Source organism: Anomaloglossus baeobatrachus, chromosome 10 (genome assembly GCF_048569485.1).
Source record: "Anomaloglossus baeobatrachus isolate aAnoBae1 chromosome 10, aAnoBae1.hap1, whole genome shotgun sequence".
NCBI classification, from domain to species: domain Eukaryota; kingdom Metazoa; phylum Chordata; class Amphibia; order Anura; family Aromobatidae; genus Anomaloglossus; species Anomaloglossus baeobatrachus.
This window is the reverse complement of record NC_134362.1, coordinates 165,745,524-165,761,467: the sequence shown is the minus strand read 5'-3', so window position 1 is coordinate 165,761,467 and position 15,944 is coordinate 165,745,524. Positions and strand designations below refer to the sequence as shown.

Genomic DNA, 15,944 nt, shown 5'->3' with positions numbered 1-15,944 from the left:
GTATCTAGGATTTGTGAGACCCGCAACACACATCCGTGTAATTTGTACGTGTGCGGTACGTATTTGCACGTACCGGAGACACGTAGACACGGAGACCCATGTTAATCAATGGTAGATGGCACACACACGTAAAATCACACGGAACGTGTGTCCATGAGATAAGTACGTGTGTGCGCTTTTCTACACAGACGACATGTCCGTTTTTGGCCGGCAGCACGCAGGTACGGACCCGCTTTAGTCTATGGGTCCGTGCCTGCACGTACCGCACACGGAGTATGTCCGTGTTCAGCACGTTTCGTGCGTGTGCGTTTTTATACTAGCGATCTTATTTTTATTTTTTTTTAAATTAAATTCAGTATACTTACCTTTTTTCTGCTGTTCTCAGTCATACTTACATTGGCGCTCGTTTTTTTTCTTCCCCCGGCTCATACCGCTCCCCGATCACCAGCGCGGCGAGGAACAGGTGTGCAGAGAATACGTGGCAACAATTACTTTGAATATGCTGGCCGCTCATTAATCAATCTCGTATTCCCTGCTTTCCCCACCCACAGACGCCTGTGATTGGTTGCAGTCAGACACGCCCCCCACGCTGAGTGACAGCTGTCTCACTGCACCCAATCACAGCAGCCGGTGGGCGTGTCTATACTGTGCAGTAAAATAAATAAATAAATAATTTAAAAAAAACGGCATGCGGTCCCCCCCATTTTAATACCAGCCAGATAAAGCTATACGGCTGAAGGCTGCTATTCTCAGGATGGGGAGCCCCACGTTATGGGGAGCCCCCCAGCCTAACAATATCAGTCAGCAGCCGCCCAGAATTGCCGCATACATTATATGCGACAGTTCTGGGACTGTACCCGGCTCTTCCCGATTTTCCCTGGTGCGTTGGCAAATCGGGGTAATAAGGAGTAATTGGCAGCCCATAGCTGCCACTAAATCCTAGATTTAGAATGGGGGGGGACCGCACGCCGTTTTTTTAAATTATTTATTTATTTATCTTACTGCACAGTATAGACACGCCCACCGGCTGCTGTGATTGGGTGCAGTGAGACAGCTGTCACTCAGCGTGGGGGGCGTGTCTGACTGCAACCAATCACAGGCATCTGTGGGTGGGGAAAGCAGGGAATACGAGATTGATTAATGAGCGGCCGGCATATTCAAAGTAATTATTTCCGCGTATTCTCTGCACAGCTGTTCCTCGCCGCGCTGGTGATCGGGGAGCGGTAAGTATGAGAGAGGGCTGCTCACTTCAGTCACTCGGGGGATTAGCGGTCACTGGTGAATCCTTCACAGGTGACCGCTAATCAGTACGCGGCACACAGACAGAGCCGCGGCATGACAATGAAGTCGGGTGAAGTTCACCCGAGTTCATTCTCATCGCGCAACTCTGTCTGCTGTCAGCCGACATGTATCAATGACATTGTGCAACACACAAACTGACATTCCACACGGACATTCCACGTACACATACACGGGCATTTTACACACAAACACGGACATTTTACACGTACACACGGCTTGCATACGCCATCACACGGATGCCATACGTACCGGAGAAACGCCCCTAAAAAACGGAACACGGACCCGAAAAACGGACCGTAAGACACGTACGTTTTTTTTGCGGAAGTGTGTTTTAGGCCTGAATGCTGGTGGAGGCAGTACCGCAGGTTAGGTTCCCAGAATCATGGGGGTTTGCGTTCTGCATGGGAAGGGGAGATTGTGCAGAACCCTGTGATGACCTGAATAGTCCAGGGCGTCACACAAACTCTGCCCTTACGGACATTATCATTAACATTCTTTTGAGCACTCTGCCACCAAAAGGACGCGCAAACAGCTCTCCAAGTGGCAGAGTAACCAGGATGCCCGGACAGAGAAGAGTCATGTACTTCACTAAAAAGGTCAGTTTAAAGCAAAGATGGCTCAAACAGCTTGCCAGTTGGCAAGCACACCGGTGCTCCAACCTGAGCCTCCACAATGCGCTGCCTGAGATCAATCCCCAGAGCACCCACCACCACTCCTTCACTAAGAATTTTGACTGGATTTTTGACCTTCAACTCTGGAACAAAACTATGTGATAAAGCATCAGCCTTAAAGCGTAAATGTAATTTCTTTGTTAGTGATGGGTCACATGGCAACTAAGGCGGGCTTTGCACGCTGCGACATCGGTAACAATGTGTTACCGATGCTGCAGCGATAGTCCCGCCCCCGTCGCACGTGCAATATCTAGTGAAAGCTGCCGTAGCGATTATTATCGCTACGGCAGTTTCACACGCACATACCTGCCGTGCGACGTCCCTCTGGCCGGCGACCCGCCTCCTTCCTAAGGGGGCGGGTCGTGCGGCGTCACAGCGACGTAACACGGCAGGCAAATTGAAGTGGAGGGGCGGAGATGAGCAGGATGTAAACATCCCGCCCACCTCCGTCCTCATTGCAGCCGGCGGCAGGTAAGGAGATGTTCCTCGCTCCTGCGGCTTCACACACAGCGATGTGTGCTGCCGCAGGAGTGAGGAACAACATCGCACCTGTCGCTGCACCGGCATTATGGAAATGTCGGAGGCTGCAGCGATGATACGATAATGACGCTTTTGCGCTCGTTCATCGTATCAAAAAGGATTTGCACGTTGCGATATCGACTGCGACGCCGGATGTGCGTCACTTTCGATTTGACCCCATCGACATCGCACGTGCAATGTCGCAACGTGCAAAGCCGCCCTAAGGCCGGCGTTACATGCAACGATTTATCGTGCGATCGCACCCCCCCCGTCGTTTGTGCGTCATGGGCAATTTGTTGTCCGTGGCGCACCAAAGTCGTTTACCCCTGTCACACATACTTACCTCCCGAACGACTGTGGGCGGTGAACATCCTCTTCCTGAAGGGGGAGGGACATTCGGCGTCACAGCGACGTCACACAGCGGCCGCCCAATAGAAGCGGAGGGGCGGAGATGAGCAGGACGTAACATCCCGCCCACCTCCTTCCTTCCGCATTGCCGGCGGGACGCTGGTAAGTTGTGTTCGCCGTTCCCAGGGTGTCACTCCGAGCGATGTCTGCTGCCATGGGAACGACGAACAATCAGCGCGCTGAAGGAGGAACGACTTTCTGAAAATGAACGACGTGTCAATGAGCAACGATAAGGTGAGCATTTTTGCTCGTTCACAGTCGTTCGTAGCTGTCACACGCTACGATATCTCTAACGATGCCGGATGTGCGTCACGGAATCCATGACCCCGACGACATATCGCCCGATATATCATAGCGTGTGACGCCGCCCTTAGGGGTACTTTGCACACTACGACATCGCAAGCCGATGCTTGCGATGCCGAGCGCGATAGTCCCCGCCCCCGTCGCAGCAGCGATATCTTGTGATTGCTGGCGTAGCGAACATTATCGCTACGCCAGCTTCACATGCAATCACCTGCCCTGCGACGTCGCTGTGGCCGGCGACCCGCCTCCTTCCTAAGGGGGCGGGTCGTGCCGAGTCATAGCGACGTCACACGGCAGGCAGCCAATAGAAGCAGGGGGGCGGAGATGAGCGGGACGTAAACATCCCGCCCACCTCCTTTCTTCCGCATAGCCAGCTGGGACGCAGGTAGGAGATGTTCCTCGCTCCAGCGGCTTCACACACAGCGATGTGTGCTGCCTGCTGGAACGAGGAACAACATCGTACCGTCGCAGCAGAGGCATTATGGAAATGTCGGAGGATACACCGATCATACGATAACGACACTTTTGCGCTCGTTAATCATATCAAAAAGGCTTTACACACTACGATATCGACAGTGACGCCGGATGTGCGTCATTTTCGATTTGACCCCACCGACATCGCACCTGCGATGTCGTAGTGTGTAAAGTACCCCTTAGATTATGCTTTTTTTGTGCCATATTACATATTTTCTATATTTTTGTGCTATTTTAAAAACTGCTTTTGAGGGCTGATAGGGCATGGCATTCCTTAGTTATGCAGCTACCTCATCTCCCATAATGCATTGCCCTCTTTCGTTCTCTTGCGCTATATATTATTCTATCAATATGTATCTCTTACTTATATCTATATTTTATCTACCTCTCTATATTTATTTATTTCTCTTGCTCTATATATCATACTTATATCTATGTATCTATCTATCTCTCTATATATATTGTGACAAGCTTGGTGTTATAGTGTGGTATGGCAGTGACAGACCCCAAATAGTCCATATATAGGGAGCATAAGGCGTTTATTACCAGCATCCCGGTTTCCACACAACACATCATATGGCAAACATATTACATCATATGACATAACAATAAAGACTAGCCTGGCTAGGCACTAACTAATACAACATACCGTATTTTTCGCTTTATAAGATGCCCTGGATTATAAGACGCACCCCAAATTTAGAGATAAAAAAGATAAAAATAAATAAAAATGGGGTCTGTCTTAAGCTGGTGTCACACATAACGACAACGACGTCGCTGCTACGTCACCATTTTCTGTGACGTTGCAGCGACGTCCCGTCACTGTCGCTGTGTGTGACATCCAGCAACGACCTGGCCCCTGCTGTGAGGTCGCCGGTCGTTGCTGAATGTCCAGCTTCATTTTTTGGTCGTCACTCTCCCGCTGTGACACACACATCGCTGTGTGTGACAGCGAGAGAGCGACGAAATGAAGCGATCAGGAGCCGGCACTGGCAGCTGCGGTAAGCTGTAACCAGCGTAAACATCGGGTAACCAAGGGAAGACCTTTCCCTAGTTACCCGATGTTTACGCTGGTTACCAGCCTCCGCTCTTGCTGCCAGTGCCGGCTCCTGCACTGTGACATGTGGCTGCAGTACGCATCGGGTAATTAACCCGATGTATACTGTAGCAAGGAGAGCAAGGAGCCAGCGCTAAGCAGTGCGCGCGGCTCCCTGCTCTCTGCACTGTGACATGTAGCTGCAGCACACATCGGGTTAATTAACCCGATGTGTGCTGCAGGAGAGCAAGGAGCCAGCGCTAAGCGCGGCTCCCTGCTCTCTGCACTGTGACATGTAGCTGCAGCACACATCGGGTTAATTAACCCGATGTGTGCTGCAGGAGAGCAAGGAGCCAGCGCTAAGCGCAGCTCCCTGCTCTCTGAACTGTGACATGTAGCTGCAGCACACATCGGGTTAATTAACCCGATTTGTGCTGCAGGAGAGCAAGGAGCCAGCGCTAAGCGCGGCTCCCTGCTCTCTGAACTGTGACATGTAGCTGCAGCACACATCGGGTTAATTAACCCGATGTGTGCTGCAGGAGAGCAAGGAGCCAGCGCTAAGCGCGGCTCCCTGCTCTCTGAACTGTGACATGTAGCTGCAGCACACATCGGGTTAATTAACCCGATGTGTGCTGCAGGAGAGCAAGGAGCCAGCGCTAAGCGCGGCTCCCTGCTCTCTGAACATGTAGCACAGCGACCTTATGATCGCTGCTTCTGCTGTGTTTGACAGCTAAGCAGCGATCATAACAGCGACTTACAAGGTCGCTGTTACGTCACCGAAAATGGTGACGTAACAGCGACGTCGTTGTCGCTGTCGTTTAGTGTGACACCAGCTTTATACTCCGGTGTTGTCTTAGTGTTGTCTTACCGGAGGGGGGCAGCAGTGATGGTGAAGCGGGTCAGAGGAGGCAGAGGTTCTGCTTGCACACGCGGCGGGTTAGTGGCTGCTGGTGTGGCGGGTCAGTGGCGGCAGGCGCGGTGGGTCAGTGGCGGCAGGCGCGGTGGGTCAGTAGTGGCAGCGGCAGGCGTGGCGGGTCAATAGTAGCGGCGGCGGGTGAGTGGTGCAGCAGATCGGTGCGGTGAGTGTCCCAGTGTGTCCGCGGTCCCGGATCAAATGATGGCGCCCTGAGCGGCGCATGCGCAGATGGAGCTCTCATCAAAGAGCTCCATCTGTGCACGTGCTGTCTCCCAGCGCCATCATTTGAAACTGGACCGCGGATGTATTGGGAAACCTGCCGCCCACCCACACAGGCAGGCGGCACCGACAGGGACCCAGCTGCCGCCCGCACGCAGGTACAAGCACTCGGCTGCCGCTCGCACGTAGGTACAAGCACTCGGCTGCCGCCCGCACGCAGGTACAGGTATCCGGCTGCCGCCCGCACACAGTTACCTGGTTGCCGCCTGCACACAGGCACCTGGCTGACACTTGCACGCAGCCACAGGCACTCGGCCACCCGAACGCACCAGATCGCCGCACAGACAGGCCTCCCAGGTAAAGCTATATTCGGATTTTAAGACGCACCCCTCATTTTCCTCCCAAATTTTTGGGAGGAAAAGTGCGTCTTATAATCCGAAAAATACGGTACCTCTGTCTGACACTACTAGAGGTGTGTATGGGCCTGAGTCTCTGATCACAGGCCTCCAGCTTGCACCACTGTGTGCACCTACCTTGAGGCACACCATTGCCCCAAGGCAGTCTTCCTCCTTCCTCAGGAGATATTTGTACCTCCACGCACTGACTCCAGTCAGTGCACACACAGCTGTCACCCCCTCCAAGGGCCATCTCCCCCTGAGAATGTCTCACTCTCTCTGTCAGACCATGTGCCGAAACAAACACTCACATTATATGCTATGAGCCCAACCCACAGTTGGAGGTATGTGGACTCTCCCATCTCAAGGAAAAATTCAAACCTGCTCTTGCCTTTAATCAATCTTGTGGCACTACAACTATCAGAGTAGCCGATCACTACCCTACAATATCTATCTATTGCTCTCTATATTTACTGTACATATCTCATATTTCTATCGCTATTTCTCTCTATATCTATATTTTACCTATGTCTCAGATAAGATTGATAGATAGATTAAATATATAATAGATATAATAGACCTACAGATTGATCTACTGTATATCTTTTTTTATCGGTCCATAGATAGATAATAGATAGATATCTATAGATAGATATGTAAAGAGATATCTATGTAAATTATCTGTCTCTAATGTTAGCAGAGTGTGGACTGCTGGACAGCGTTGTAGTGTGTAGTGCATACTACATTTGAGTGTGCTGAGTCATTGGCTGAAATTGTATCACAGTCACATTCAGACAACACAAGAGACAGCAGCTGAAAAGTTAAGCTGGGTTCACACTAAACGACAGCGACAACGACGTCGCTGTTACGTCACCATTTTCGGTGACGTAACAGCGACCTTGTTAGTCGCTGTTATGATCGCTGCTTAGCTGTCAAACACAGCAGAAGCAGCGATCATAACGTCGCTGTGCTACATGTGCAGAGAGCAGGGAGCCGCGCTTAGCGCTGGCTCCTTGCTCTCCTACAGTACACATCGGGTTAATTAACCCGATGTGTGCTGCAGCTACATGTCACAGTTCAGAGAGCAGGGAGCCGCGCGCACTGCTTAGCGCTGGCTCCTTGCTCTCCTTGCTACAGTATACATCGGGTTAATTACCCGATGCATACTGCAGCCACATGTCACAGTGCAGGAGCCGGCACTGGCAGCAAGAGCGGCGGAGGCTGGTAACCAGCGTAAACATCGGGTAACCAGGGAAAGGTCTTCCCTTGGTTACCCGATGTTTACGCTGGTTACAGCTTACCGCAGCTGCCAGTGCCGGCTCCTGCTCGCTTCATTTCGTCGCTCTCTCGCTGTCACACACAGCGATGTGTGTGTCACAGCGGGAGAGTGACGACCAAAAAATGAAGCTGGACATTCAGCAACGACCGGCGACCTCACAGCAGGGGCCAGGTCGTTGCTGGATGTCACACACAGCGACAGCGACGGGACGTCGCTGCAACGTCACAGAAAATGGTGACGTAGCAGCGACGTCGTTGTCGCTGTGTGTGACACCAGCTTTACACATTACTGAACAGAGCAGGAGCTAGATGACATGAGATAAGCTTGTGCACAGGGCAGGGGAGAGGGGACTATGTGCACAGTGCAGGGGGGCTGTTTGCCAAGCCAGTAGCTGACCAAGCACTGAGAAGTCACTGCCAAGCTGAGAAGGAAGTCAGATCAGATAAGCTTGTGTGACAAAGGGCAGAGGAGCTTGTGCTGACACCATAACAAAGCTCAGCACTGTCCCATAGCCTGAGGTAAACTGACCCTGCATCAGCTGCTGCTGGGAGCTTGCCCACTATGTATGCTCCACCCCTGAATACGGATTCTCCCTGACAACAAGCTTATATTTGCTTCAGAAACAGCCTAGGGGGACATCTTCCAGAAAGTTTTTGAAAGGTTTACTTCCTTATTTTATTTATAAATTACATTTGAAAGTTTCTTAAAATCGCTTGCTCTACATTATTGTTAGATAAAAATTAAAACGACAGTTACACTTTAACATTCTTAGTATTAGCGAGATATGTCACAGAGAAATCAAATTGAGCAAGGAAAAAAGGGCCCACCGGCTGGGTCTAGTATTTATGCATTTAGCCTAATTGAAATACAGTACATTTTTGTGATCAATAAAAACCGCTACTCTATGCCTAGCCAACTCCAACCGATGCCTCCATTCCTCAAAAGGTCTCCTAACAGCCAAGAGTTCCCGATTGCCAATATCATAGTTGGAGCCTGCTTATGAGAATTTCCAAGAGAAAAAGCACATGAAAGTAACCATCCTTCTTTTGTGAAAGAATGGCACCCATCACCATACAAGTGACATCTACCTCCACGACAAAAGTCAAATCAACATCGGGATAATTAAGGACTTCAGCTTTAAAAAAGTTGTCTTGAGAGACACTAAGGCATCAACAGCCGCAGTAGACCAAGAGGAAAAGTCAGTACCATTCTTGGTCAAATGAGTAAGAGATTTGATTATCACAGAGAAATTCTTAATGAACTTACGAGAATAACTAGCAAAACCTAAGAACCTTTGTAAAGCTTTAAGATTAGTAGGTTGTACCCAATCAAGGACGGCCTCTATCTTAACAGGGTACATCTGAAAACCTTTAGCAGAAACCAAATGACCCAAAAACTGAATCTGCTGCACCTCAAACTTGACATTTCTCTAGCTTGGCAAATGAATGGTTGTCATGAAGAACTTGAAGTACCTGTCGAACATGCTTCTGATGCTCCTCATGAGAATCTAAGTAAATCAAGATATCATCCAAGTAGATAACTACAAATATACCCACTGTCGAAGAAAACATAATTTTGAAGTTTTCAAACACCAGCAAAGTTACTCTCTGGTGTATTGAAGGCAAACTTCCACTTATCCCCTTGGTGAACATGTATGAGGTTCAATGCTCCTCTCAGATCTAGTTTGAAAACTACTTGGCTCCCGCTAGTTGATTAATCAGATCAGGAAAAAGAAGTAGTGGGTATGGATTACCGTATTTTTCGGACTATAAGACGCACCGGACCATAAGACGCACCCTGGTTTTAGAGAAGGAAAATAGGAAAATAAAATTTTAAGCAAAAAATGTGGTCATGACACGTTGTTATGGGTCAAGTATCTGCTGCTGACACTATTATGGGGGTAATGTCCCCAAATTCTCTACTAAGGTACCCCATCCTGGTAATGATCCTCCTGCCTTGTGTATATATATGTCCCTCATGCTAGTATAGCCCCATCTTGCTATATACTGCCATCCTGGTATGTGCTCCCATCCTGCTATATACGCCGTCATCCTGCTATATACGCCATCACCCTGCTCATATACGCCATCATCCTGCTCATTTACCCCATTATCCTGCTCATATACCCTCATCATCCTGCTCATATACCCCATTATCTTGCTCATATACCCCCATCATCCTGCTATATACCCCCATCATCCTGCTCATATACCCCCATCATCCTGCTCATATACCCCCATCATCCTGCTCATATACCCCCATCATCCTGCTATATACCCCATTATCCTGCTCATATACCCCCATCATCCTGCTCATATACCCTCATCATCCTGCTCATATACCCCCATCATCCTGCTCATATACCCCCATCATCCTGCTATATACCCCATTATCCTGCTCATATACCCCCATCATCCTGCTCATATACCCCCATCATCATGCTCATATACCCCATCTTCCTCCTCATATACCCCCATCATCCTGCTCGTATACCCCATTATCCTGCTCATATACCCCCATCATCCTGCTCATATACCCCCATCATCCTGGTCATATTCCCCCATCTCCCTGCTCATATACCCCCATCATCATGCTCATATACCCCATCTTCCTCCTCATATACCCCCATCATCCTGCTCATATACCCCATTATCCTGCTCATATACCCCCATCATCCTGCTCATATACCCCCATCATCCTGCTCATATTCCCCCATCTCCCTGCTCATATACCCCCATCCTGCGGTTTAGAAAAAAAAAAACGTTTACACTCACCTTTCCTCGTTCCACGCAGCGTCGCTCCTCCTCCTGTCTGTGCCGGAAGAGCTGTGTTGAGCCGGCCACGATCCCTGCAGCATCGCAATGTCTTCCTGTCTGCTGGCGCGGCTGTGTGGACACACATGCGCACAGCGAGGACGTCATCGCTGTGAGCACCGCTAGTCTCCACACAGCGCGGCCGGCAGACAGGAGGACATCGCGATGCTGCAGGGAACGGTGAGTACATTGATTCACTGCACCCCGCGCTGATGATGATGCGCGGGGAGCAGTAAATACAGCCGCACATGATCACTCCAGGCTGTAGTTGCCAGGGGTAATCACGCGAGCTGGCTGTTTACTATGCGCGCGTCCCCGCCCATCACCCTGCCCACCTGTCAGCGCCGGCTTCAGCACTGAGAGATGGGCGGGAGGATGGGCGTGCATATGAAATGAGCGGGCCCACGTGGTCACGGCAGGCGCTGCTACAGACTGCTCATGCCCCCGATAACCCGCTCCACCACAGCACCCTCATTCCCCGCAGCCCTATATTCAGACTATAAGACACACCCCCACTTTCCCCCAACATTTGGGGGGAAAAAAGTGTGTCTTATAGTCCGAAAAATACGGTACATTCAGTGATCTCATTAAGCTCTCCAAAATGCAAACGAGGATGCAACCCTACATCTTTTTTCTTAAATTAAAATGCCACAGTGACTGGTGAAGTGGAAGGCCTTATTTAACCCTAAAGGCCGCTTTACACACTGCAATATCGGTACCGATATCGCCATCGTTCGCACCCGCCCCCATCGGTTGTGCGACACGGGCAAATCTCTGCCCGTGTTGCACAACATCGCCCGGACCCGTCACACTACTTACCTTCCCTGCAATGTCGCTGTGACCGACGAACTGCCTCCTTTCTAAGGGGGCAGTTTGTTCAGCATCACAACAACGTCACTGCAGCGTCACTGAACCGCCGCCCAATAGAAGCGGAGGGGCGGAGATGAGCGGGAGGAACATCCCGCCCACCTTCTTACTTCCGCATTGTGGCCGGGAGGCAGGTAAGAAGAGGTTCCTCATTCCTGCGGTGTCACACGGAGCGATGTGTGCTGCCGCAGGAACGAGGAACAACTTCGTTACTGCTGCAGTAACGATATTTGAGAATGGACCCCCATGTCACCGATGAGCAATTTTGCATGTTTTTGCGACGATGCAAAATCGCTCATAGGTGTCACACGCAACGGCATCACTACAGCGGCCGGATGTGCATCACAAAGTCCGTGACCCCAACGAGATCGCTGTAGCAATCTCGTAGCATGTATGGCCCGCTTTAGGCCCTGTGCGCACACTGCGTTTTTACCCGCGGTTTTTTGCATTTTTGCTGCAGAAATTTCTTGAGAAAATGGTTGCAACCTTTCTGCAGACATTCCCCAGCAAAACCGATGAAAAAAAAATTAGCTGTGCGCACACTGCGGTTTTTTCTCAAGAAAATTCTTTCAGTAGATTTTCTTGAGAAAAAGAATGAGCATTTCACTTCTTTTCCGCGGGTAGCTGCGTTATTTCACTCCATTGACTGTAATGTAATCATGAAATAGCACAGGGAATAACGCAGGTAGCAAATTATGTGCGGTTCATTGCGTTTACCTGCGTTATTCCCGCGTTATTTCCCATTTTTCGGGACATAATGTTCATCACTGCCTGCATTTTGCAGCGAAGTGATGTCATTATGACAGCAAGAGGAAGCGGAGCAGAGAGTAAACACACACAGATCACACATCACACTCACACACAAACACAGACATATAGAATTCACACACATATCACACACAGACACAGACATATACAGTTAGGTCCAGAAATATTTGGACAGTGACACAAGTTTTGTTATATTAGCTGTTTACAAAAACATGTTCAGAAATACAATTATATATATATATATAATATGGGCTGAAAGTGCACACTCCCAGCTGCAATATGAGAGTTTTCACATCCAAATCGGAGAAAGGGTTTAGGAATCATAGCTCTGTAATGCATAGCCTCCTCTTTTTCAAGGGACCAAAAGTAATTGGACAAGGGACTCTAAGGGCTGCAATTAACTCTGAAGGCGTCTCCCTCATTAACCTGTAATCAATGAAGTAGTTAAAAGGTCTGGGGTTGATTACAGGTGTGTGGTTTTGCATTTGGAAGCTGTTGCTGTGACCAGACAACATGCGGTCTAAGGAACTCTCAATTGAGGTGAAGCAGAACATCCTGAGGCTGAAAAAAAAGAAAAAATCCATCAGAGAGATAGCAGACATGCTTGGAGTAGCAAAATCAACAGTCGGGTACATTCTGAGAAAAAAGGAATTGACTGGTGAGCTTGGGAACTCAAAAAGGCCTGGGCGTCCATGGATGACAACAGTGGTGGATGATCGCCGCATACTTTCTTTGGTGAAGAAGAACCCGTTCACAACATCAACTGAAGTCCAGAACACTCTCAGTGAAGTAGGTGTATCTGTCTCTAAGTCAACAGTAAAGAGAAGACTCCATGAAAGTAAATACAAAGGGTTCACATCTAGATGCAAACCATTCATCAATTCCAAAAATAGACAGGCCAGAGTTAAATTTGCTGTAAAACACCTCATGAAGCCATCTCAGTTCTGGAAAAGTATTCTATGGACAGATGAGACAAAGATCAACCTGTACCAGAATGATGGGAAGAAAAAAGTTTGGAGAAGAAAGGGAACGGCACATGATCCAAGGCACACCACATCCTCTGTAAAACATGGTGGAGGCAACGTGATGGCATGGGCATGCATGGCTTTCAATGGCACTGGGTCACTTGTGTTTATTGATGACATAACAGCAGACAAGAGTAGCCAGATGAATTCTGAAGTGTACCGGGATATACTTTCAGCCCAGATTCAGCCAAATGCCGCAAAGTTGATCGGACGGCGCTTCATAGTACAGATGGACAATGACCCCAAGCATACAGCCAAAGCTACCCAGGAGTTCATGAGTGCAAATAAAGTGGAACATTCTGCAATGGCCAAGTCAATCACCAGATCTTAACCCAATTGAGCATGCATTTCACTTGCTCAAATCCAGACTTAAGACGGAAAGACCCACAAACAAGCAAGACCTGAAGGCTGCGGCTGTAAAGGCCTGGCAAAGCATTAAGAAGGAGGAAACCCAGCATTTGGTGATGTCCATGGGTTCCAGACTTAAGGCAGTGATTGCCTCCAAAGGATTCGCAACAAAATATTGAAAATAAAAATATTTTGTTTGGGTTTGGTTTATTTGTCCAATTACTTTTGACCTCCTAAAATGTGGAGTGTTTGTAAAGAAATGTGTACAATTCCTACAATTTCTATCAGATATTTTTGTTCAAACCTTCAAATTAAACGTTACAATCTGCACTTGAATTCTGTTGTAGAGATTTCATTTCAAATCCAATGTGGTGGCATGCAGAGCCCAACTCGCGAAAATTGTGTCACTGTCCAAATATTTCTGGACCTAACTGTATAATACACATAGAAATCAAATCATCGCACACACAGGCACTACCGCCCCATCATCACCGCACACACCCCAGCACTACTGCCCCATCATCACCGCACACACCCCGGCACTACCGCCCCCATCATCACCGCACACACCTCGGCACTACCGCACCGATCATCACCACACAGACCTCGGCACTACCGCACCCATCATCACCGCACACACCTCGGCACTACCGCACCCATCATCACCGCACACACCCCAGCACTATCGCACCCATCATCACTGCACACACCTCGGCACTACCACACCCATCATCACCGCACACATCCCGGCACTATCGCACCCATCATCACCGCACACACCTCGGCACTATCGCACCCATCATCACCGTACACACCGGCACTACCTCAGTGACATCCCCGCTCACAGCGCGATTCAGTTCAGTTGCTGCGTGGAGCTGACAGAGAGCGGTCATGGTCTGTGGCAGCTCCTGTTAGCTTCATGTAGCAGAGCTGGATGCGTCATCATGTGGATTACATCGGACCTGGAGGGGTATTTGGGGTTTTTCAATAAAGTGGTGACAGAGGTCAACCAGAGACACAATGTGCATAAAGTGTTAGATACACCGGATGGAAAGTGTAAGGGTAATTGTATCTAGGGGCTGTGCAGATCAATGGTAAATAAACCTAATAGATTCAGTTGCTGGACCCTAGGGGATATGACTCACCCTTAATTGGTCCCTGTCTAGCAATAGGGCTTTAAGCACTCTAACTTTCTTGGTGCCCCCATTCCACGGCGGCTACTCCTATTGTGTCCCTTACTAACTGGCGCTAAGTGCAAAACCACATATACACAATACATACAACAGACACAAATTAGTAGAGCGGTTGCCTCCCAAAGAGTCAACTGCAATAAATATTTACACTAGGTGACACCTAAAGCTGGGTTCACACATAGCGACAGCGACAATGACGTCGCTGTTACGTCACCATTTTCTGTAACGCAACAGCAACCTAGTAAGTCGCTGTTATGATCGCTGCTTAGCTGTCAAACACAGCGACGCAGCAGCGATCATAACGACACGCGTCGCTGTGGAAGCCATGCTTCACTTGGTAACTAAGGTAAATATCGGGTAACCATTACCCGATATTTACCTTGGTTACCAGCGCACACGCTTAGCACTGGCTCCCTGCTCTCCTAGCCAGGGTACACATCAGGTTAATTACCCAATGTGTACTCCAGCTATGTGAGCAGGGAGCCATCACTGGCAGCGTGAGAGCACACCGCTTAGCGCTGGCTCCCTGCACACATAGCCGGAGTACACATCGGGTAATTAACCCGATGTGTACCCTGGCTAGGAGAGCAGGGAGCCAGCGCTAAGCGGTGTGCTTTCACGCTGCCAGTGCTGGCTACCTGCTCACGTAGCTGGAGTACACATCGGGTAATTAACCCGATGTGTACTCTGGCTAGGAGTGCATGGAGCAGGGAGCCGGCACTGGCAGCGTGAGAGCGGTGGTGCTAGTAACTAATGTAAATATCGGGTAACCAAGGAATGGCTTCTTGGTTACCCGATGTTTACCCTGGTTACAGCTTACCGCAGGCTGCCAGACGCCGGCTCCTGCTCCCTGCTCGCTTCAGTTCGTCGCTCTCTCGCTGTCACACACAGCAATTTGTGCTTCACAGCGGGAGAGCGACGTGCAAAAAATGAAGCAGGACATTCAGCAACGAGCGGCGACCTCACAGCAGGAGCCAGCTCGTTGCTGGATGTCACACACGGCGACAGCGACGGGACGTCGCTGCCACGTCACAGAAAATGGTCGCTGTGTGTGACACCACCTTTAGAGTTACCCAGGACTGGTATCATCAGTAATTCACTGGATCTATTGAAATTGAACAATATGAGAACAAGGCACTCTAGATTGTCACTCATTAAATTCACTAGCAAAGAAAGAGATGCAAAATAACATACAGCTCACTGGTTGAATGTCTACAATCCAGGGATTACAGTTCACATACAAAGGATAAAGCACCATACTCCATTATTCCAAGGATAACATGTCCCCAGAAACATCCCTAGAAAGAGACATGAATCATATCAGATGACTATAGATAGGTGGGTGAGAAAAAGGAATACACCCATTGAGTACTTTACGATTTGTTGGTAGCGCCTCCATGCCTTCTGT

The 15,944-nt window shown here is 49.3% G+C and overlaps 1 protein-coding gene across 1 annotated transcript in view; it reads right to left on the bottom strand.

The window, feature by feature from the left end:
• The window catches only part of LOC142255296 (5-hydroxytryptamine receptor 3A-like), a 96,445-nt gene that overhangs the window by 61,773 nt on the left and 18,728 nt on the right, over positions 1-15,944 (bottom strand). The gene's annotated exons all lie outside the window — the stretch shown is intronic.